At 41.4% G+C, this 23,221-nt stretch overlaps 1 pseudogene; it reads left to right on the forward strand.

Annotated features, from left to right (window-relative positions):
* The first annotated feature begins 859 nt into the window (after positions 1-859).
* On the forward strand, positions 860-5,081 carry LOC119545110 (annotated as a pseudogene).
* Positions 5,082-23,221: the final 18,140 nt, after the last annotated feature.

The following is a 23,221-nucleotide window of genomic DNA, read 5'->3' on the forward strand; positions in this document are numbered from 1 at the left end:
CTTGAAGATGACTGTATAACTATATTGCTTAAGCAGTGTGACCATGTGAATGTGAAAACCTTGTGGCTCACACGCCCTTTATCCTGTGTATGGACTGATGAGTAGAAAAATGTGGACTAAAAGCAAATGAATAATAAGGCGAATGGGGGATATGGGATGTTTTGGGTGTTTTTACTTTTCTTTTTATTCTCTTTTTTTGGAGTATTGAAAATGTTCAAAAATTGATTGTGGTGATGAATGCACAATTATATGATGATACTGTGAACAGTTTGGATGACTGTATGGTATGTGAATATATATCAATTTAAAAAAAACAAAAAAAATTGACAACCCAGTCACAGCTGACGATGCACAGCCCTTGGACCTGAGTACTGATGACTTTCGGGCTCGCAACCGTGGCGGCGGCCTTGGTAGGGACAGCGACTGCAGGGAGGATGGTGGCAGTGGGGCGGGTGCTGTGCATAGAGGGGAGGGGTGGGCTGGCAGCGCCTGTGGCCTCAGCTGCAGCAGCGATGGCTAATGTGACCACCTGGGTTCGAGCTGGGCCTCAGCAATGCTGGAGCCATTGGCATTCTCCTCCATGAGAGATCTCCATGGAGACCACGACATACACCGAGGTGGAATCTGTGGGAGGCTGCTGGAACAGTCAGCTCCTCAGTCTCTGTTGCTGCCACCATTGCCCATTCCCCTAGCGGGCATCCTAACTCCTCTCCTCCTTGCAACCTCGGGGTCCCTGCTGTGTCTGTGCCCCACTGTTTGGGCAGTGAGGGCAGACATTGGGACAGGTGGGGGCTCTAAGGCCACTGCCTCTCCCACCCCCTTTACCCACTCCAGTGTGGGAAGTGGTGGAGCCTCTGCCATGGCCTCTGGAGCTGCAGGAATGGGGGTTGGCAGCAAGACCTGGACTAGGCATTGCCACCAGAGGCTAATTAAGCCCTACTTGCAGGGATGGCAGCACCAGTAGTGCATTCTTAGCAGGGTTATAGAATCTGTTAAGAATATTGTGCCAGGATGGCTACAGAGATATTTCAATAAGAATGAAGATATATGCAGCTGCTCAACAGACACAAAGCAGGTACCACATTGGCAGGAAAATAGAGAAGATGACCATCTCATGAATGTCAGTGAGGAGAGCTATAATAATAATATTGGGAGGATCACTCATCAGCCAACAGTCAATAATATAGAAGACCCCCTCAACAACTAGCACTGCTTCAAATTATGCAGATGAATTAACCAGGCCTTCTCTTCATTAGAGCCACCTGAATTTCTCCACATTGGAATCCCCTGCATTGCACTGTCAGCTGTCTACATCATCAGCATTCCCAATTGGCAGTTCTGGATTTTCCCTTGTAAAGGAAATTATAGACTCCACCTCTCAGCATGATGATGATAACATCTCAACTACTAGTGGTTTTTCTTCAAGAGCTTCTGATAAAGCTGTAGCTGTTTCAAAGAATACTTCAAAGATACTTTCAAAGTATCACCTCTGTGGTCCCCAGAGGCTGAGCATTCTTATTCACTCAGCACACTGCCACCAGCTCAAAAACACCAGTATTCAACTTGTCTCCCTTTGGAACACTTTCCCCTTCACTTGGGAATTCTTTGATCTTGAAAACAAATCAGCTTGGAAATTCTCCTTTTTATCCTGGAGACACAACATATGGTGGTGCAGCAGCTTCTGTAAGACAGCCTAAAATACAAAGTACACCTTATCAGGCACCAGTGAGAAGACAGAGGAAAGCTAAGCAATTCAATGCACAATCCTATGGTGTGACTACTTCAGCAGCTCAGTGAATATTACAGTCTTTAGAGATGTCAAGCCCTCTAGTGGATGCAAAAAGAATTCCTTCTGTTGTTTCTTCTGTGCATTCTCCTCTTGATAGGAGTTGGATAGATGTCACAGATTTTTGGGCCAGAAGTGATAAGGTGGACTCTCAGTATCCCCCTGTTCAGAGACTCATGACCCCAAAGCCAGTTTCCGTAGCAACAAATCAAAATATTTATTTTAAACCATCTCTGACCCCATTTCATGAGTTGAGGAAGAGTTATCAAAGAATAATTATAAAGCACAGTACTTGATATGAAAATAATGTGACAGCAGGACAAAATAGAGGACAAGATTGTGGTTTTCCATATCCAAATTTCAGTCTGCCTGCACCCAATGGATTATCTTCTGGAGTAGGTAGGAGAGGCAGCAAAATTAGATGAGAGAGAACACACTTCATTGCCTCTAAACTACCAGTGGAGGAGGAAATGGAAGTGCCAGTATTATCAAAAATCTCTCTACAAATCACCAATTCTTCACTGCCTGCCTTCAGTTTTAGCTCCTCTGTGATCACAACTTCCTTCCCATCACCCATTAGTCCTTCACAATCATTAACAAATAAGGTGCAAATGACCATTCTGAGCAGTACTGGAAGACCCATGTTTAGATTTTCTTCTCCCATTGTAAAATCTACTGAGGTAGATGTACTACCTCTATCATCTATTGGATTTACATTTAGTGTGCCTGTTGCCAAAACAGCAGAACTGCCCAACACCAGCAGTACTTCAGAACCAATTATAAGTACTTCAGCTCAAGATATCACTGCAGTGAATAGTACAAGCCATAAAAAGAAGCTGGATGAAGATGATAATGGCTGTTCTAGACCTGCAAAAACTCTGAGAGAAGGAAGAATCCTAGATGTTCTGAAAACCTTGCTTTTGCTGCTCAGCCTACCATGACAAGCCCCATGGTTTATTCAAGAGCAGCTGTAAGTAGTGTTTCCAGTAGTGTAATTGGACTTGAGGAAAGTTTAAAAGATAGATCATCAAGGCAGTGTGATGTATGTCTATTCCAGAACAAAGTTACTGATGATAAGTGCATAGCCTGTCAAGCCACCAAAAGATACTGTTAAACAGACTGGAATTGGGACACCAAGTAAAAATGGCAAACCAACTGTTTCTGCATCAGGGACAGGCTTTGGAGACAAATTTAAACCAGAAGTAGGAACTTGGAATTGTGATACCTGTTTAGTGTGAAATAAACCTGAAGCAATAAAATGTATAACTTGCGAAACAGCCAAACCTGGAACTGGTGTCAAGTGGTCCTTATATTGCCAGTGGTTTCACAAAGTGCCATAACTATGACTGCTTCATCTTCTAGCTGCACTGTGACCACAGATAACTTAGCATTTGTAGATGAGTTCAAAATGTCAATAGGATCTTGGGAGTGTCCAATATGCTGCATTTCTAATAATGCAGAAGACAATAAATGCATGTCCCGTATGTCCGAGAAAACAGAGAGCTCAGTACCTGCTTCAAGTAGAAGCACTATATCTGTCTGTCTTTCTTCTGGAAGCAATCTAGGATTGGAGAAGTTGAAGAATCCCAAGGGAAGCTGGGGCTGTGAAGTATGCCTGGTACAGAATAGAGCAGATTCTGCCAAATGTGCAGCATGTGAAAGTGCAAAGCCAGGCACAACAGGCACAAAATCTGAGTTTAAAGGCTTTGGCACCTCTTCCTCATCTTCAAACCCAGTAGCAGCATCTTTCAAATTTGGAAACCCATCACCCTCTTCTGGGCCCTCTCAGACTTTAACAAATGCTGGAAACTTTAAATTTGGAGATCAGGGAGGCTTCAAAATTGGTGTGTCATCAGATTCTTGGTCCATAAATGCTGTGAATGGAAACCTCCAATTTTCTAAATCCATAGGAGATTTTAAGTTTGGAGTTTCATCTGATTCTAAACCTGAAAAAATGAAAAAAGATTCAGAACCAATTATAAGTACTTCAGCTCAAGATATCATTGCAGTGAATAGTACAAGCCATAAGAAGAAACTGGATGAAGTTTGGACTTTCTTTTAGCTTAAGCAATCCAACCCCTTTAGCTCCATTTCAATTTGGGGTGTCTAATGTTGGGCAGCAGAAAATGAAAGAGAATCTCCCGAAAGCTTCATCTGCAGGTGTTAGCTTTGGCACAGGTGTTATTAACCATGATCCAGATGCTGCTAATACTGTAGTGACCTCTGAGACCAAGAGCAGCTTCAGCGTTGGAACCATAGAAGCCAAAAGTGTTTCAGTGGCTCCTTTCACATGTGAGACATCAGAAACAAAAATGGAGGAAATGCCTACAGCCAAAGGAGGGTTCACTTTTGGCAATATGGAGTCTCCCTCTCTGCCACCTGCCTCAGTGTTTGCTTTGGGAAAGGACATAGGAGATACAGCAAGAGCCTGTCACTTCTACTTCTCTTGTGTTTGGGAAGAAAACTGATAATGAAGAGAAAAAGTGTCAGCCAGTGTTTTCCTTTGGGAATTCAAAGCATAGCAAAGATGAGAGTTCTTAAAAGTCAACATTTAGTTTCAATATGGCAAAACCATCTGAGAAGGAATCTGAAAAGTCAACAAAGGCCACTTTTGTTTTTGGAGCTCAAACCAGTACTACAGCTGATCAAGGAATAACAAAGCCAGTTTTCAATTTCTTGAACAACAGTTCCTCTGGTTTAAGTACACAAGCCACTTCAGCAGGTAGTGGCATATTTGGTAATTCCACCCCTTCCTCCAATTAACCTGTGGCCACTTTTGTGTTTGGACAGACCAGCAATCCTGTGAGCAGCTCTGCCTTTGGTAACTGCTGAATCCAGCACATCTCAGTCTTTGCTATTTTGTCAAGACAGCAAAGAAGCAACCACCTCTAGCACTGGTACAGCTGTTTGTCTTAGGTTCAGGAGCCATGAGTAATACTTCAACCTCTGGTTTCAACTTTGGAGCTACAACCACATCTAGCACTGCAGGATCCTCCTTTGTATTTGGCACTGGACCTTCAACAACAACTGCCAGTCCAGCATTTGGTGCCAGCCAGCCTAATCCCCAGGCTTTTGGTGTATATCTTCAATAGCATTATTCTCAACTGGTTCTCGGCCTGCACAACCACTTACTTTTGGCACAGTGTCAAGCAGTAACCAGCCTCCTGTGTTGGAACAGCAGTCTAGTTAGTGTGCATTTGGCTCTGGAACAACTCCTAATTTCAGTCAAATTGAAAAAATACATTTCTTCTTCAGGAACTTCAGCTTCTGGTCACATGATAAAGATTGCTGTTAGACGTGGGAAATAATGGTCACAATGTTGTTATACACAACAGTTTTATTAACAACAGCTGGTGCCCTGATTTCAGATACTGGATTGTACTGTGTGCTGGGTTATCTGAAGTCAGATCTGCCTAAGGACATCTTTAATTTTGGGATTTTCTGATATGCTCTTTCTTTATGGAAATCCCCTAACCCCACCCCAACCACTTAAATCTATAGTTAGATCAATGACTGATTCTTTAGCAAAATTATTTTATGATCCAGCAAATCATTCACTGATTTGGTCTGGTCTGGCTGTCCCCAGAATAGAGCCCACACCCAAATGGCTGTATATAGACCCTCTTCATCTGCACCACTAATATGCATTGGTATGCATTTTTGGAAACTGTAATTATGTCTGAGGAATTCAGTATAGATTAGAAGATGTTGAAATGGATGATTTGTATGCTGAGTTTCTGCTATGTATGTGTGAAGTGAGTGAGTTGGGTGTACTGCGCACTAAAATTTTCTGATAGAGAAAGCCTGATTAAAGACTGTTCCATGCTAAGGACTTGTTAGATCTATCTAGTTCTCCATTTACTAATTTTATGCTATTTCTACAATTTCATTCTTGTGACTATCACCTGTCTTGCCTTTTTCATTGTTTTATTATGAAACTTGTATAAATACAATTTTGATTCTGTACTTTTTTGGATAACATAAATCTGTGAACTTGAAATTTTAATTTTGTGTTAGAAATTTTTTTGTTATTTGTTTGGTCTGTCTCAGATTTTGTTATGTAAACCACATTATTCAAAGTTGACTAAATCCATTTGGAAACCTTTAAAAAAATTGGGGGTTCTTAAAGTGAATTTATTGGCTTTTCTGATCCAGTTTGGTTTGGACAAAAAATGAGTATTGTACAAAGTATTAAGCATGTATTTTTATATTTACTGAAATGGACTATGGTGACTTTGGATAATAAGGAAAAATTTAATATTAAAGCCATATTTATTATAGTATAATTAACATGTTAAACCATGGGATAAATGCCATCAATAAAAAATATGAAATAAAAAAAGAAAATATTTGAAAAAATCCAACACCGATTCACAATTAACGAAAAAAAATCTCTCAAGGAATAGAATGGAACTTCCTCAAACTGTTACAGAACATCTATGAAAACTCACAGTGAGTAAGTTAAGAATTTCTGCTTTTAGCACTTTTCTTTGATATTGTTTTAGAGGTTATAGTCACTGTTGTAAGGCCAAGAAATACAAAAGGAAAATAAAGAATAAAGGGAAGAAAAGAAGTGAAACTAAAATAAGAAAGGAAAGAAAGAAGGAAGAAGGGCGCAAGAAGGAATGGAGGAAGCAAGGAGGAGGGAAGGAAGGGAGGATGTGAGAAAGAAAGAGAAATGAAAGAAAAACAAAAGGAGAAGGAGGGAAGGAGGAAGTGAAAAGAAGGAAGGAAGCAATAGAGGGAGGGAGGGAGGGAGAGAGGAAGGGGACGGGGAGAGAGAAAGAGAAGAGAAGAAAGCAAAGAGAAAGAGAGGAAGGAAGGAAGAAGGGCACACGGGAGGAAGGAAAGGAGAAATCCAAGTCATCCAACTTGGAATGGAAGAAGTAAAACTGCTCTATTGGCAGAGGACATGATCCTACTATAGAAAATCCCAAGGAACCCACCTAAACAAACAAAAAGACTGGGATTGATTACAAGTCGAACAAGGTAATAGGAAACCGTATTTGTACGTAAAAATCAATGATTTTCAATTTCTATATTCTAGCAAAACAATGAAATGGAAATTCAGAAGACAATTTCATTCACCATAGCATGAAAAAGAATAAAATACTTGGAAATAAATTTAATAAAAGAAATACAAGAACTGTATGCTGAAACCACTAACCATTCCTGATGGAAATTAAAGAAGATGTAAATAAATGGAGAAATATTCCATGCTCATGTTGTTTTCTGCTTGTAGATGTCCATTTGGATTTTCATGGATTGAAAAATCTGATATTATCAAGATGGAAATTCCCCTCAAATTGGTCTATAATTTCAATGCAGTCCCTATCAAAATATCAGAAGCCTTCTTCTTTTGATAGAAACTGTTAAGATGGTCCTAAAATTTATATGGAAATGCAAAGAATAGCCTGTACAGTTTTGAAAAATGACAAAGTTGGAGGACATATGCTACTTGATTCCAAAATTTATAATATGCCATGATAATCTAGACATTGGGATACTGGCACACGCTTGGCAGATATTAATGGAACAGAATAGAAAGTCCAGAAATATCCTTAAATTCTATTTCCAATTGATTTTTTTTTAGATTTTTTTATAAGAAATTTTATTTTGAGATAAATTCAAACTTACAGGAACAGTTGCAAAAACAGTACAAACCCCATACATAGAACTCCAGCATATCCCAACCCCCCTCCCCCAATACCCCAATCCACCACCTTTAACATCCTGTCACACCACCGTTTGTTTCTTTCTTTCCCTCCCTCCCTTACTCTTTCCCTCCTTATCATCCATCATCTGTTGCTCTGTCTTCTGAACATATGAGAGCTACCCGCACACATCCTTGAAAAAATAATATAATTCACATATACATTTCCCATGAACAAGAACATTCTTTTATGCAATCCCATTAAACGCAGCTAAGAAGTTAAAGAAATTCAACCTTCATACAAAGCTTACATTCTATAATTCCTTTTTTTTTTTTCCTTATGTCCCATCTGTGTCCCTTTGAGCCTCCTTCCTCCATCCTCAGATCCCATCCAGGATCATCCTTGGCATTTAATTGTCATCTATTTAGGCTGTCTTTTTTTTTTTTTTTTTTTCAATTGTGGAAACATATATACAGCCTAAATCTTCCCATTCCAACCCCTCCCTAGCATTCGATTAGTGGGATTAATCACATTTAGAATGTTGCAATGCTATCACCTTCCCACTATCCCTTTCTAGAAGTTTCCCTTCACCCCAAACAGAAACCCTACACTCATTTAACTCCCCATAGCCCCTTCCCCCACTTCTCATAACACATACTCTACTTTTCATCTCTACGGTCATATTCTCTGATACTTTCTTTGTGTTTACCATGGGGCTTAAATTTAACATCTTAAATCTATGACAATCTTGTTTTTCTTTGATACCAATTTAACTTCAATATGACACATAAACTATGTTCCTATACTCCCTCATTCCCCCACTTTTATGTAGTTCTTGTCAAAAATTACATATTTTACATTGAGTCCAAAACCACTGATTTATCATCACAGTCCATGCATTTTAGATCCTGTAGGAAGTAAATAGTGGAGTTACAAATCAAAAATACAGTAGTACTGGTATTTATATTTACCATGTGATCTTTACTGGTAATCTTTATTTCTTCATGTAGTTTCAGTCAATTGTTTAGTGTCCCTTCCTTTCAGCCTGCTCAGCTCCCTTTAGCATTTCTTATAGGACTGATCTACTGGTGGTGAAGTCCCTCAGCTTTTTTTCTCTGTTGTTAGGGCTCCCTTTAGTATCTGAAGTAGGGCAGGTCTTTTATTAGCAAACTCTCTCAGCATTTGTTTGTCTGTGAAAAATTAAAGCTCTCCCTCAAATTTGAAGGAGAGTTTTGCTGGATAAAGTATTCTTGGTTGGAAATTTTTCACCCTTGGAGTTTTAAATATGTCATGCCACTGCCTTCTCACCTCCATGGTGGCCACCGAGTAGTCACTACTTAGCCTTATGTTGTTTCCTTTGTATGTGGTGAATTGCTTTTCTTTTGCTGCTTTCAGAACTTGCTCCTTTTCTTCAGTATTTGACAGTCTGATCAGAATATGACTTGGAGTGGGTTTATCTGGATTTATTCTCTTTGGAGTTCACTGTGTATTGGTGTTTTGTGTATTTATATTGTGTAGAAGGTTTGGGAAGTTTTCCCCAACAATTTCTTTCAATACTCTTTCTAGACCTTTACCCTTCTCTTCCACTTCTGGGACACCGATGAGTCTTAAATTTGGATGTTTTATCTATCATATCCCAGAGATCCCTTTTGATTTTTTCAATTTTTTTCCCCATTCTTTCTTTTGTTCTTTCATTTTCTGTTCTGTGGTCCTCGAGGAGGCTGAGTTGTTGTTCACCTTCCTCTAATCTTGTATTATGAGTATCCAGAGTCTTTAGAATTTGGCCAACAGTTTCTTTTATTTCCCTAAGATCTTATGTTTTTTTATTTACTCTTGCAATTTCTGCTTTATGCTCTTCTAGGGTCTTTATGTCCTTTATATCCTGTGCCATTCTCTTCTTCATGTCCTTTATATCCTGAGCCATGCTCTTGTTGCCTGTCTGTATTTCTTTGATTAATTGTGCCGAGTACTGTGTGTCTTCTGATCTTTTGATTTGGGTGTTTTTGTTTGAGTTCTCCGTATCACCTGGTTTTATCATATGCTTTAAGATTTTCTGTTGTTTTTGGCCTCTTGGCATTTGCTTTACTTGATCCCTAATTTGACAGAACTGCAGCTTGGTGCCATACACTTTCTCTAACTAACCATCAGATGGCGGCCGTGAGTCACTTATTCCCCTCAAGTCAGTTCTCCCCCACTTTGTCTTTGTGGTGTGTGGGGGTCTGATTCTTGTGGGGTCCAATTGGTGCACCAAGTTTGGGTGTGTTGCTGGTGTTGTCTGCCCTGAATGTGGGGCATGTGTCTGTGTGGTTAGGCAGGCAGGGCAGCTTTAATAATCAAACCTCCCAGGTGTTCCTGGAGATTTAAGGCTGTTGCCAGAGCCCAAGCCTTCATTTCAGTCTTTCCACCAATTGTCTCTGCTGCTGACCCACAAGTCCTTGGTATTTGCGTAGGGTCCCTGGGATTTCCAAGTGGTTCCCCCTTCCCAGCTGTGCTCTTCTAGGACCTCTGCTGAGGGAGGGCCACACCACATCACTAGTGCATGCCAGCCTGCCAGGGGAGCCCTGGGCCCCTGGGCTATGCAGGGGCACTCCCCGCCTGCTTCAAAGGTGGTTGAATGGGATGTGTTAACTTCCCCCTTTTTGCACAGCTCCACCCTCCCAGCTCTGGGACAATCAGTCATGGGTGTATTAAAGGCCACTGTCCATGGCTGATATTGTGGCTTGTGTGTAGTGCTACGGGAAAGATTCCCCATCACACTGGGTTTCTTGGTGTGGCTCTGGGCTGTGGGTCTGTCCCCAGGCAGGAGTGTCCCCTGCCCACTGGGGAGATGGCTGCAAGGAATGCAATTTTTTTCTCCTTTTGGCTCCCCTCTGCTCCTCTGGTCTCAAGACAATCAGCAATGGGTGTGGGAGGGGGTATCCTCCATTCCAGACACCAAGGTGTTAGCCCGGCCCACTCCCGCTGTGCTTCACTGTGTGGCTCTCCCCGTCGTATCTGCAGCCACACCCAGGCTTTTTTTTTTCAAGAACTAGTCCATCTCCAAACACCAGCCCACCATTTCCCCACACTGCGGCATGGCCGTGGGACTTTCATCCAACTCACTCACTCATTTCAGAATGCAGGCTCCTGGTTTCACCAAATGCATGTTCCCTGTGGATTTAGCAGACCTTGTCCAGCTGGTGCATCACTGGCAGTGGTGTTCTGGGTCACTTTTTGGTTTTTATCTAGTATTTTTTCATGGAGGTGTTTTTTTGCCATGTCTCACCTAGCCACCATCTTAGGTTTTCTCCCACCAATTGATTTTTTAACAAAGGTCCCCAGATAATTCAGTTGGGAAAAGTCTAGTGTTGTGTTAGTGTTAGTGTGTGTGTGCTTGTTCTTCAAAAAATGGTGCTGGAGCAAATGTATATCCACAAGCAAAAAACATAATAAAACAAAATGAAAAAAAAGGCAAAAATTAGGTAAGGATTAATCATAGACCTAAATGTATGCATCAGATATTACAGAAAACATGGAAGGAAATTTTCATGGCCTCTTAAATACGACATCAAAAGCATGAGCCATACAAGAAATAATGGCCAAGAAATATTAAAAACTTTTGTTCTTTGAAAGCCATTGTGAAATGAACAAAAAGGCTAGCCACAGACTTGGAGGACATATTTGAAAATCATGTATCATAAAAACTTGTATCCAGCAAACATAACAAATTTTTTCAACTCAATTAACAACAATAACAACAACAACAATATCCATTTTTGAAATGGGCAAAAGATTTCAGTAGATACTTCACTAACTAAGATCTAGGAATGGCAAATAAGCATATGAAAACATGTTTAACATCAATAGCCATTAGGAAAATGCAAAGTAATCCTATGAGATACCACTGTGCATCCAAAGGAATAGCTGTAATAAAAAAGATGGTCAATACTAAATGTTGGCAAGAACATGGAAAAAGTCTATCTTCATACATCACCAGTGGGAGTGTAAAAGGATACTGCCTCTTTGAAAATAGCTTGACATTTTCTTAAAACATTAAACAAAAACTTATCATATGATCCTGTAGTTTCACTGTAACAATCCACCCAAGAGAAATGAAAATATATGCCCACATGAAGATGTGCATTGCAGCACTGTTCATATAGCCAAAAACAGCAAACAATTTACATATCCATGAACTGATAAAAAGATAGTCAAAATGTGGTACAACTATACACTGGAATAGAAAAAAAAACAATACAAATAGAGGCTACAACATGGATGAACTTCAGAAACATTATGCTAAGTGAAAGAGGCCCGATGCAAAAGAGTACATATTGTGTGATTCCATTTACATGAACCATCCAAAAACTGCATATTTAGAGAGACAATGCCTTTTTCTCCTTGGGGTTTAGGTTTTACTCATTAATTCTTGGAAGCCCTTGATTGTTTGGGAGTGGGATCCTACACCAGGCCCCAGGTGGGCCCAGACTTGTGGTGGATTCAGGGGCGGTGACCTGGAGGGTCAGGGTCAGGCTGGGGTGGGAACAGAGGCCTAGCTAAGGTGGGGTCAGGAGGCATGATCAGGAAGGGTCAGGGGACACAGTCAGTGGCTTGGCCTGATGCAGACATAGGATGCGGTCATGTTGGGGTCAGGGGTGGGGTCAGAGACAGGTCAGAGTCCATGCTGGTGTGGGATCAGGTGCAAGGCCAGAGGGTAAGCATGGGTGCCATGAAGGGGCCAGGGCAGGGCCCAGCCAGATGGCCCCTCGCTGGGGGTCCTGGGCGTTGCCCAATGGAGGCCCTGCCTTGGGCATCAGGAAGGAGGGCACTTCAGCTCATCAGGCAGATGATTTCGGGGGTGTCCGTACCTAAGCAGGGGGAGTGGGGGTGTAGTGGAGGAAGATTGTGTAGCACTTGTGTGGCCATGGCATCATGGGTTAACTTGGGTTGAAATGTAAGTTCTTAATCATTAAGTAAGATTGTGTCCCCTTGGTTTCTGCTTTCATTAATAACAGCAGTAACTTTAAATGGGTATTTACCTGTACACTGTGTGGAGTGCTACTTCTCTTATTCTCTTCTTCCTGGGCATCAGTTTCCAATAAAGTAATGTTCCTGTAATCTGGAGTTTATAGTCTAATGAGGAATACCCAAATGAGGAAGTAAGTGTAAAACAATGGGAACTCCCCTCTAATTTAAACAAATTCAGAACATTACTTTCTGGAATAGCCAATAGGGAGCCTGTCTCCAAAATTTGAATCCCTCCCTGTTCCCCGCACTCTAAGGAAAAATCATTGGTGAGGGTAAGATTAGGAGACTTCAGGAATCTTACAAAATATTTTCACTTTGATCATTTATCTTGAAAGTGGTGACAATGGAATCTATTGAGTTGCCTATATGTTACCAGAATAAAAATCATATTACAAAGACATATTGATATTTTAACTTTAATTTCCAGATTATGAATTACATTGAGTACCTTTATTCTTAATAGAGCTTTCTAAATTCTCTCTTCTGGGGACATTTTCCAACCTCATTCCCATTTTTCTTCATATGCTTTAGATTTTTTCACTCATTCTTGGGAGCACTTTATTATCTCGGGGTGGAATCCAGTGCTGGGCACAGGGCAGGGTGAAGAAACACATTTGGGCCATGCTGGGAGTTTGTTCAGAAGTGGTGACCTGAGGGGTCAAGGCTTGGGTTCAGGGCTCAGGCTCCAGTGGGTCCAGGTGCCAAGTTAAGGGGGGTTCATGAGGTGGGATCAGGAAGGGTCAGGAAGCATAAGGTGTGCCTGGCCCAGAGGCAGAGATGTGGTCAGGGCCTGGTCGTGGTCAGGGTTAGGGTTTTCTTGTTGAGATGCAGGGTCAAAGTGGGGTCAAGGGGGAGCCAAAGGGAAACAGTGCATGGTTAGGGGGGCATGGGCAGGACCCTTCCCTCGCTGGGCATCATTGGTTTCGTCCAATCGGGGCCCTGCATTGGGTGCCAGCGGGGAGCACACCTGAGAGATGTCGCTACGTCTGCACTGTGAGAGGCAGCCAGTGTGTGGACCAGAACCTCTTGCCGATGAGTCCCTTCCTCTTGCCACCCCTGGCTCCTGGTGAGGGGGCAAAGGGTGGGTGGGTGGAGTGTCACTTACCCCAGAGGTGCAGGCCTAGGGAGTGGATCCCAGAGCCCGGGTTCAGGGTAGGGGGAAGGACAACCTGGTCATTTCACATACATGTGGTTTTGTTTCCCTGAATGCTGGGGACTTGAGTGCGCATCACTGAGACGTTGTAAATGATAAATGCGTGTGCACCCAGATCATGTTAGGGAATGTGCCATTATGTATTAGTTTGTGTGTAGAATATTTTGTGAATATTTGGGAAATGTGTGGGTGGGGCTCATTTGAATGTTTCCAGAGCACATTGGATGGCCATGTATGTTTCTTTTATTAATTTTCTGAAGTGCTTCTACATATTTTGGCATTTGAGGGTAGCTGTATGACTTTTACCGGGTTGGAGGGGTGTCCTATATGCTCAGATTTAAGGATTTGGTGGTATGGGGTTTGTGTGATTCTATTTCCGTATACTTAAGTGATGCAGGGCTGGATATGTATTGGTGGATATATTTGCATATTTTTAGTGTGTTGTGTAATTGAGTACATTTGAGGCTGGTGGAATTGCATTTGAATTTCATTGATATGTGTATTCAGGATGCACAGGCATTTGTATGTACATTTTCTAGGATTGCGTATTTGGATTTTGTAGTAGGGAGTTGTTAGTATGCATTCTGGGAGATGAGTATTCATGTATCTGAGGGAAGTTTGGTTTGTGTGGTTATAAAGGGATGTGGGATAATTGTATTTGTATGTAATGGAAGTATATGATATGATTATGTAGGAGTATTTGGACTTGTGGGAGTTTGTCTGTGATGATTGGGGACTTGGATGAGATTTCCTGTGTACTCCTCTATGGTAGACTGGAGAGATTTCTTTGTGTCTTTGTAGCATATACTAGTTTGTGTGTACTCTAGACCTGGGTGGTTGTGTGCAGATTCATTATGGTGTGGTGGATGAAATAACTCTTTACTTGAAAGTGTTAGAGAGACTGTGTTTGTGTAGAGGTTTTCTGTGTATATGTAGCAGTAGTGTGTTGGCTGTACATGCTTGCAAATGGGCATAATGTGTGCCTGTTGTGTATAGTTACAGGTGTGCATGCAGGAATTTTATTGTGTGTAGCATTTTCCCTTAGTTGGAAAGAAGTGATTTGAGTATGTGTAAGTTGTATGTGTCTGTTTTCCTGATATATAAGGGCTGTGTGTTCTTGTGATTTGGAGTATGGTTTGCTGATGTATTTTTGGCAAGAGTAAGATGTTCATACTCAGAGCACAAGTGGATTATATTCACATGTCCCTGTAAAAGTGGTTGAGGTTCACTGAAGCTGGATTGAATGAACATGAACAGTGAGTGGTGCATATTTCTTCCTAGCTCTGCATTGATTGCTATCAGATTGCCAGCTTGAAATTGGCCCTGGTGGGATTAGATACACCATACATATTGTCAGGTGCCACAAACCAAGGCTTGTCCTCCTCCCCCTGGAGAGTGGAATATTACTCATTTAGCAGCAAACCTTGTGTTTGTGTTCAAGGATTGCTGCTAAATGAGTGAATCAAGTATATTCAGGCATCATTGAACTATGTGTATGGAAGACTGGATTTTGAGTGGGTGTTTGGGAATGGGGGGCCTTTCTGTGTTCATTAATCCTGGGTTATTCTTAATTATTGTTGTCCTTTAGTCTAATTGTTTCATTCTTTTTGACTAGTAAATAGCATTAAAGTTTGGAATATTCTTGCTGCTCTTCACATAATGAGTTCAGGGGGCCTGTATGTAAGGGGGAGAGGTGTGGAAGTTCATGTAGCAGTCGTGTGCCCCTGTCATCATGTGTTATCTTGGGTTGAAGTGTATGTTCTTAATCATTAAGTAAGGCCTGTGTGCCCTTGATTTCTGCTTTCATTAATAACAACAGTAACTTTAAATGGATATTTACCTGTGGACTGTGTGCAGTCTACTACCCTCACTCTTTTCTCACTAGGTGTCTGGTCAATAAAGTAATGTTCCTATAATCTGGGGTTTATATTGTAATGAGGAAGACACAAACATAAGGAAGTAAGTGTAAAACAATGGGATCTCACCTCTAATATAAACAAATTCAGAACATTACTTTCCAGAGTAGACAATAGGGAGCCTGTCTCTGAAATTTGAATCCCTCCACCTTCCCCATACTCTAAGGAAAAATCATTGGTGAAGGTAAGATTAGGAGACTTCACGAATCTTATGAAATATTTTCATTTTGATCATTTATCTTGAAAGTGGTGACAGTGGGTCCTATTGAGATACATATATCTTACCAGAATAAAAATCATATTACAAAGATATATTGATATTTTAACTTTTATTTCCAGATTAGTAATTACCTTGATCATCTTTTATTACTAATCGACCTTTTCAAATTCTGTCTTCCATGAACTGTTTTCCAAACTCATTCCCATTTTGCTTCATGTGGTTTAGGTTTTTTCATTAATTCTTGGGAGCACTTGATTGTTTTGGGGCAGGATCCAGCACTGGGCCCAGGGTGGGGTGAGGAAGCAGATTTGGGCTGGGCTGGGGGTGTTCAGAAGTGGTGACCTGAGTGGTCAAGGCTTGGGTTCAGGGCTCAGACATCCTGTGGGACCAGGTGCCTAGCTAAGAGGGGTTCAGGGGGCAGGATCGGGAAGGTTTAGGGAGCATGAGGAGTGCCTGGGCCAGAGGCAGAGATCTGGCACAGTCAGGGCCTGGTCAAAGGCAGGGTCAGGGTTTTCATGTTGAAATGGTGGTCAAGGTGGGGGTCAGGATTGGGGCCAAAGGGAAAGCACAGGCATGGTTAAAGTGTGTGGGCAGGGTATTGATGGACCCTTCCCTCACTGGGTGTCCTGGGTTTCCTCTGACCAGGGCCCTGCCTTGGGCACTGGCCTGAGTACATTGGGTAGACACTGCTACCACTGCTCTGCAAGAGGAAGCCCATCTGTGGAGCAGAGACTTGTGCCAATGAGTCCCTTCTTCCTGCCACTGCTCAGGCTCCGGGTGAGGGGGGAAAGGGCGGGCAGGTTGCCACTGACTCCAGGAGTGGAGGACTTGGGAGTGGATCCCAGGGCCCATGTTCATGGTGGGGGGGATGACCTGGTCATTTCACATGCATGTGATTTTTGTCCCCCTGAATGTTGGGGACTTGTGTGTGTGTCACCAAGGGGTTACAAGTAACAACTGCATGTGCATCCAGGTCATGTTAGGGAATGTGCCTCTATGTATTAATTTGGCTGTAGGATTCCTGTGTTGGGAATGTTTGGGAAATGTGTGGGTGGGGGCTCATTCTAGTGTTTTCAGGGCAAATTGAATGGCCTTGTATGTCACTTTTTTGATTTTTAGAAATGCATCTACCTATTTTGGTATTTAAGGGCAGCTGAATGACTTTACTGGGTTGGTGGGGTACAATATATGCTTAGGTTTAAGGGTTCTATGGCATGGGGTTTGTGTGATTCTATTTCCATATACTTAAGCGATGTGGGGCTGGATATGTATTGGTGGATATATTTGCATATTTTTAGTGTTTTGTGTAATTGAGTGTATTTGAGACAGGTGGAATTGTGTTTGAATTTCATTGATGTGTGTATTCAGGGTATACATTTTCTACAACCGTGTATTTGGATTTTGTAGTAGGAAGTCATTAATATGAATTCTTAGGGATGAGTACTCATGTATCTCACAGAAGTTTGGCTTGTGTGTTTATACAGGGATGTGGGATAATTGTATTTGTATGTAATGGAAGCATGTGATATGATTATGTAGGAGTATTTGGACTTGTGGGACTTTGTCAGTGTATGATTTGGGACCTGGCAGAGATTTCCTGTGTACTCCTCTATGGTAGACTGGAGTTATTTCTTTGTGTCTTTGTAGCATATACTAGTTTGTGTGTACTCTAGAGCTGTGTGGTTGTGTGCAGGTTCATGATGGTGTGGTGGGTGAGATAACTCTTTACTTGAAAGTGTTAGAGAGACTGTGTTTGTGTAGAGGTTTTCTGTGTATATGTAGCAGTAGTGTGTTGGCTGTACATGCTTGCAAATGGGCATAATGTGTGCCTGTTGTGTACAGTTATAGGTGTGTATGTAGGAATTTTACTGTGTGTAGCATTTTCCCTTAGTTGGAAAGAAGTAGTTTGAATATATGTAAGTTGTATGTGTCTGTTTTCTAGATACATAAGGGGCTTTGTGTTCTTGTGGTTTGTAGTATGGTTTTGTTGATATGGTTTGGACAAAAGTAAAAGGTTCATATTCAAAGAGGAAGTGGATTATATGTAGATATTCCTTAAAAAGGGTTGAGGTTCACTGAGGCTGGATGGAATGAACTTGGGACAGTGAGTTGTGCATATCTCTTCCCAACTCTGTGTTTAGTGATGTCAGGTTGCTAGCTTCAAATTGGCTTTGGTGGGAGTAGATACACCACACACATTGTCAAAAGCCACAAACCAAGGCTTGTCGTCCTCCCCCTGGAGAGTGGTTATTACTCATTTTGCAGCAAACCTCATGTGTGTGTTCAAAGTGTTCAGACATATTTGCAAATCAAGTATATTCAGGCATCATTGAACTAGGTGTACTGAAGACTGGATTTTTAGTGGGTATTTGCAAATGTTGAGCCTTTTTGTGTTTATGATTCCTGGGTTATTTGAATTATTGCTGTCCTTTAGTCTAATTGTTCCAGTCTTTTTGTCCAGTAAATAGTGTTAAAGTTTGGAGAATTCTTTCTGCTCTTCAGGGAGATGATTCAGGGGTGTCTGTACCTAAGCAGGTGTTATGTGGAAATTCATGTAGCACTTGTGTGGCCATGGCATCATGGGTTAACTTGGGTTGAAGTGTAAGTTCTTAACCATTCAGTAAGGCTGTGTCCCCTTGGTTTCTGCTTTATTAATAACAACAGTAACTTTAAATGGATATTTCCCTATACAGTGTGTGCAGTGCTGCTACCCTTACTCCCTTCTCCCTGGGCCTCAGTGGCCAATAAAGTAATATTCCTATACTCTGGAGTTTATAGTCTAGTGAGGAAGACTCAAACATAAGGAAGTAAGTGTAAAATGATGGGATATCACCTCTAATAAATTCAGAACATTAATTTCTGGAGTAGACAATAGGGAGCCTGTCTCTGAAATCTGAATCCCTCCCCCTTCCCTGCATGCTTAGGAAAAATCATTGGTGAAGGTAAGATTAGGAGACCATGAATCTTATGAAATATTTTCATTTTGATTGCTTAACTTGAAAGTGGTGACAACAGGACCTATTGAGTTGCATATATGTTACCAGAATATAAATCATATTATGAAGACATATTGATATTTTAACTTTAATTTCCAGATTATTAATTACCTTAAGCATCTTTTATTACTAATGGACTCTTCTAAATTCTCTCTCCCATGAATTATTTTCCAAACACTTTCCCATTTTTCTTCATGTGGTTTAGGTTTTTTCATTAATTCTGGGAGCATTTGATTGTTTTGGGGGTGGGATCTAGTGCTGGGCCCAGGTGGGTGAAGAAGCAGATTTGGGCTGGGCTGGGGGTGTGTTCAGAAGTGGTGACCTGAGTGGTCAAGGCTTGGGTGCAGGGCTCGGGCTCTGATGGGATCAGACATCTAGCTAAAGGGGGTTCATGGGGTGGGATCAGGAAAGGTCAGGGAGCACAAGGAGAACCTGGGCCAGAGGCAGAGATCTGGCACTGTCAGGGCCTGGTCAAGGGTAGGGTCAGGGTTTTCATGCTGGGATGGGGGTCAAGGACAGGGTCAGGATTGGGGCCAATGGGAAAGTGCTGTTGTGGTTAAGGGGACATGAGCAGGGAATGGCCAGACTCCTCCTTGCTGGGATCCTGGTTTGCCTCTGACTAGGGCCCTGCCTTGGGTGCTGGCATGAGTACACCAGGGAGATGCTACTACAGCTGCTCTGTGAAAGCTGGCCTGTCTGTGAAGCAGACCCTCATGCTGAGGAGTCCCTTCCTCTTGCTACTTCCCAGGCTCCAGGTGATGTGGAAAAGTGCAGGCAGGTGGGGTGCCACTGACCCCAGAGGTGGAGTCCTCAGGAGAGGATTCCAGAGCCTGGGTTCAGGGTGGGGTTCAGGACACCCTGGTCATTTCACATATGTGTGGTTTTGTCCCCATGAATGATGGGGACTTGTGTGTGTGTCACCAGGGGATTGCAAGCAATAACCACATGTGCATCCAGGTCATGTAAGGAACGTGACTGTACATATTAGTTTGGGTGTAGGATTCCTTTGTTCTGAATATTTGGGAAATGTGTGGGTGGGGGCTCATTTGAGTGTTTTCAGAGCACATTGAATGGCCTTGTATGTTTCTTTTATTGATTTTCAGAAGTGTATCTTCATATTTTGGTATTCAAAGGTAGGTGTATGACTTTTACTGGGCTGGTGGGGTGTCATAATGTTCAGATTTAGTGATTCTGTGGCATGGGGGTTGTGTGATTCTCTATCCATATACTTAAGTGATGTGGGGCTGGATATGTATTGGTGGATATATTTGCATATCTTTAGTGTTTTGTGTAATTGAGTGTATTTGAGGCATGGAATTGTGTCTGAATTTCATTGATGTGTGTATTCAGGGTGTACATTTTCTAGGACTGTGTGAGAAAAAAGCACTATTCCTAAAAAGAAATAAATGCTTACCCAATTGTGGAGAAGAAAATAATTTATTCACAATCTTACAACAGGTGCACAACCAAAATGTGGGAGGTTGGTGCATAGAACAATAGACCCAGCACTATTTATTCCCTATGCCTAACACGCAAATCCCTCCCCTGTTTCTCCAGTGGCTGGTTACATTCTATTCAACTGGCCTAACTAGCCTGTACAAATTTGAAACATGAAGCCTGCACAAATTGGAAACATTTGAAAAAAATCTCCCATGCAAACTTGAAACATTGAAACAAAGAACAATTGAAAGAAGTCTCCACCCCTCTTTCCTTTGTTCTTTAACTGCAGAGCCAGTCTGAGCTAGTTTGGTAACAACTTATGAAGCTATTTTAGGAACCTCTACCCCTGAGTCTCCACCTTGCAAGGAGAGTGGGCAGATAAACAAGAGGACTGGCCACTGATTACAGCTTGGTTTCTTGACCCTCTGCTATTCCCCTTAGCTGCCCCCACTCTGTGTGAAAGCTAAACTTAATCCAATTCTCACAGATTGTGTATTTGGATTTTGTAGTAGGAAGTCATTAGTATGCATTCTGGGGATGAGTATTCATGTATCTCATGAAAGTTTGGTTTGTGTGTTTATACAGGGATGTGGGATAATTGTATTTGTATGTAATGGAAGCATGTGATAAGATTAGGTAGGAGCATTTGGAGTTGTGGGAGTTTGTCAAGTGTATGATTTGGGACTTGGAAGATATTTCCTGTGTCCTTATCTATGACAGACTGCAGATAATTCTCTGTGTCTTTGTGGTGTATACTAGTTTGTGTGTACTCTGTAGCTGGGCAATTGTGTGCAGGTTCATGATGGTGTGGTGGATGAGATAACTCTTTACCTGAAAGTGTTAGAGAGACTGTGTTTGTGTAGAGGTTTTCTGTGTATATGTACCAGTAGTGTATTAGCTGTATATGCTTGTAAATAGACACAATGTTTGTGTGTTGTGTATGGTTATATGTGTGCAAGTATGAATTTTACTGTATGTAGCATTTTCCCTTAGTTAGGAAGAAGTGGTTTGAGTATGTGTAAGTTGTATGTGTCTGTTTTCCAGATATATAAGGGGCTGTATGTTCTTGTGATTTGTAGTATGGTTTTGTGGATATATTTTGGGAAAAAGTAAAAGTTTCATACTCAGAGTGCAAGTGGATTCTATGCACATGTGCCTATAAAAGGGTTTGAGGTTCACTGAAGCTGGATCAAATGAACTTGGGGCAGGAGTGGTGTATATCTCTTCCCAGATCTGTGTTTAGTGATGTCAGGTTGCTAGCTTGAAATGGTCTCTGGTGGGATTAGATACACCACATATATTGTCAAATGCCACAAACCAAGGCTTGTCCTCCTCCCCCTGGAGAGTGGATTATTACTTATTTAGCAGCAAACCTTGTCTGTGTGTTCAAGGTTTTCATACATATATGTGAATCAAGTATATTCAGGCATCATTGAACTAGATGTACTGAAGACTGGATTTTGACTGGGAGTGTTGGAATAGTGGGCCTTTTTGTGTTCACTAATCTGGGTTATTCTGAATTATTGTTTCCTTTAGTCTAATTGTTCCATTCTTTTTGACCAGTAAATAGCTCTAAAATTTGGAGAATTCTTGCTGCTCTTCATGCAGATGAGTTCAGGGGAGTCTGTACTTAATGGTGGGGGGATGTTTGTGTGACAGTTATGGGTTATGCTGGGTTGAAATCTAAGTTCTTAATCATTATGTAAGGCTGTCTGACCTGGATTTCTGCTTTCATTAATAACATCAGTTACTTCAAGTGGGTATTTTTCTGTACACTGTGTGCAGTGCTACTACCCTTACTCTCTTCTCCTTGGAATTCAGTGGCCAGTAAAGAATTTTCCTGTAATCTGGAATTTAGAGTCTAGTGGGAAAGACACAAACATAAGGAAGTAAGTGTAAAATGATGGGATCCCTCCTCTAATATAAACAACTCCAGAACATTACTTTCTGGAGTAGACAATAGGGAGCCTGTCTCCAAAATTTGAATCCCTCCCCCTTCCCTGCACTGTAAGGAAAAATCATTGGTGAAGGTTAAGATTAGGAGACTTCATGAATCTTATGAAACATTTTCTCTTTCATTGTTTAACTTGAAAATGGTGAAAATGGGACCTATTTTGTTGCATATATGTTACCAGAATAAAAATCATTTTACAAAGACATGTTGATATTTTAACTTTCATTTCCTGATTATTAATTACATTGGGCATCTTTTATTACTTTGTTGGGGGGGATGGGAATGGCCAAGGCCTCAGGAGTGGTTCCCAGAACCAGGGTCCAGGGTGGGTGGGGACAACTTTATCCTGCCCTTCACCTCATTTTTAGAAAACAGAGGTAATGGATACTCTTCCTGCCCTTTACTGCTGTATAAAGGTGAGATCCCTTTCCTCGGGGTGGTAACATGAGCCATGCTGGGCCTGTTAATACCAGGGAATTGGCAAATGTTGTAGAGCATGCTCCAATTACTGATATTTTTGATGGCCTAGATCTAAAATGATTGCAGGAGGGCATCAGTTTTAATAATATAGATTAAATTTAAAAGTTTATTGTGTCCTCAGGAATTACTTGTGGACTTCACTGCCTGCCTTCTTTTTTGTTGTGAAGTATAGTATACATATACAGAAAAATGATAACTTTCCAAGGAGGATTTAACAAGTTGTAATAGAGAAAATTTCAAAGAATATGATGGGTTACAGTTCTACAGTTTCAGTCATTTCCATATTGTGAAATATAACATATATAGAGAAAGGTGGTATCTTTCAAAACACAATTTGACAAGTACCTATAGATCAAATTTTGAAGAATGTTATGGGTTACAGTCACACCATGTCTGTTATTTCCCTCTAGCAATTCTAATACCCTAGAATCTAAGAAAGAAATTATTTAAAGATTCAGTGTTCCTTATCCTTTGCTAAATACTATCTTGTCTGCTGCTTCCCCTCCCTCTCTTTTGATCCCTTTCTCAATCTTCAGGAATATCTGGGGAGTGACCATACTAACTTGTTCATATGAAAAAGTGGTGTTGACATTATGCGGAAGGGGGATGCATCAG

Source organism: Choloepus didactylus, chromosome 10, assembly GCF_015220235.1.
Source record: "Choloepus didactylus isolate mChoDid1 chromosome 10, mChoDid1.pri, whole genome shotgun sequence".
In the NCBI taxonomy this organism is placed as follows: domain Eukaryota; kingdom Metazoa; phylum Chordata; class Mammalia; order Pilosa; family Megalonychidae; genus Choloepus; species Choloepus didactylus.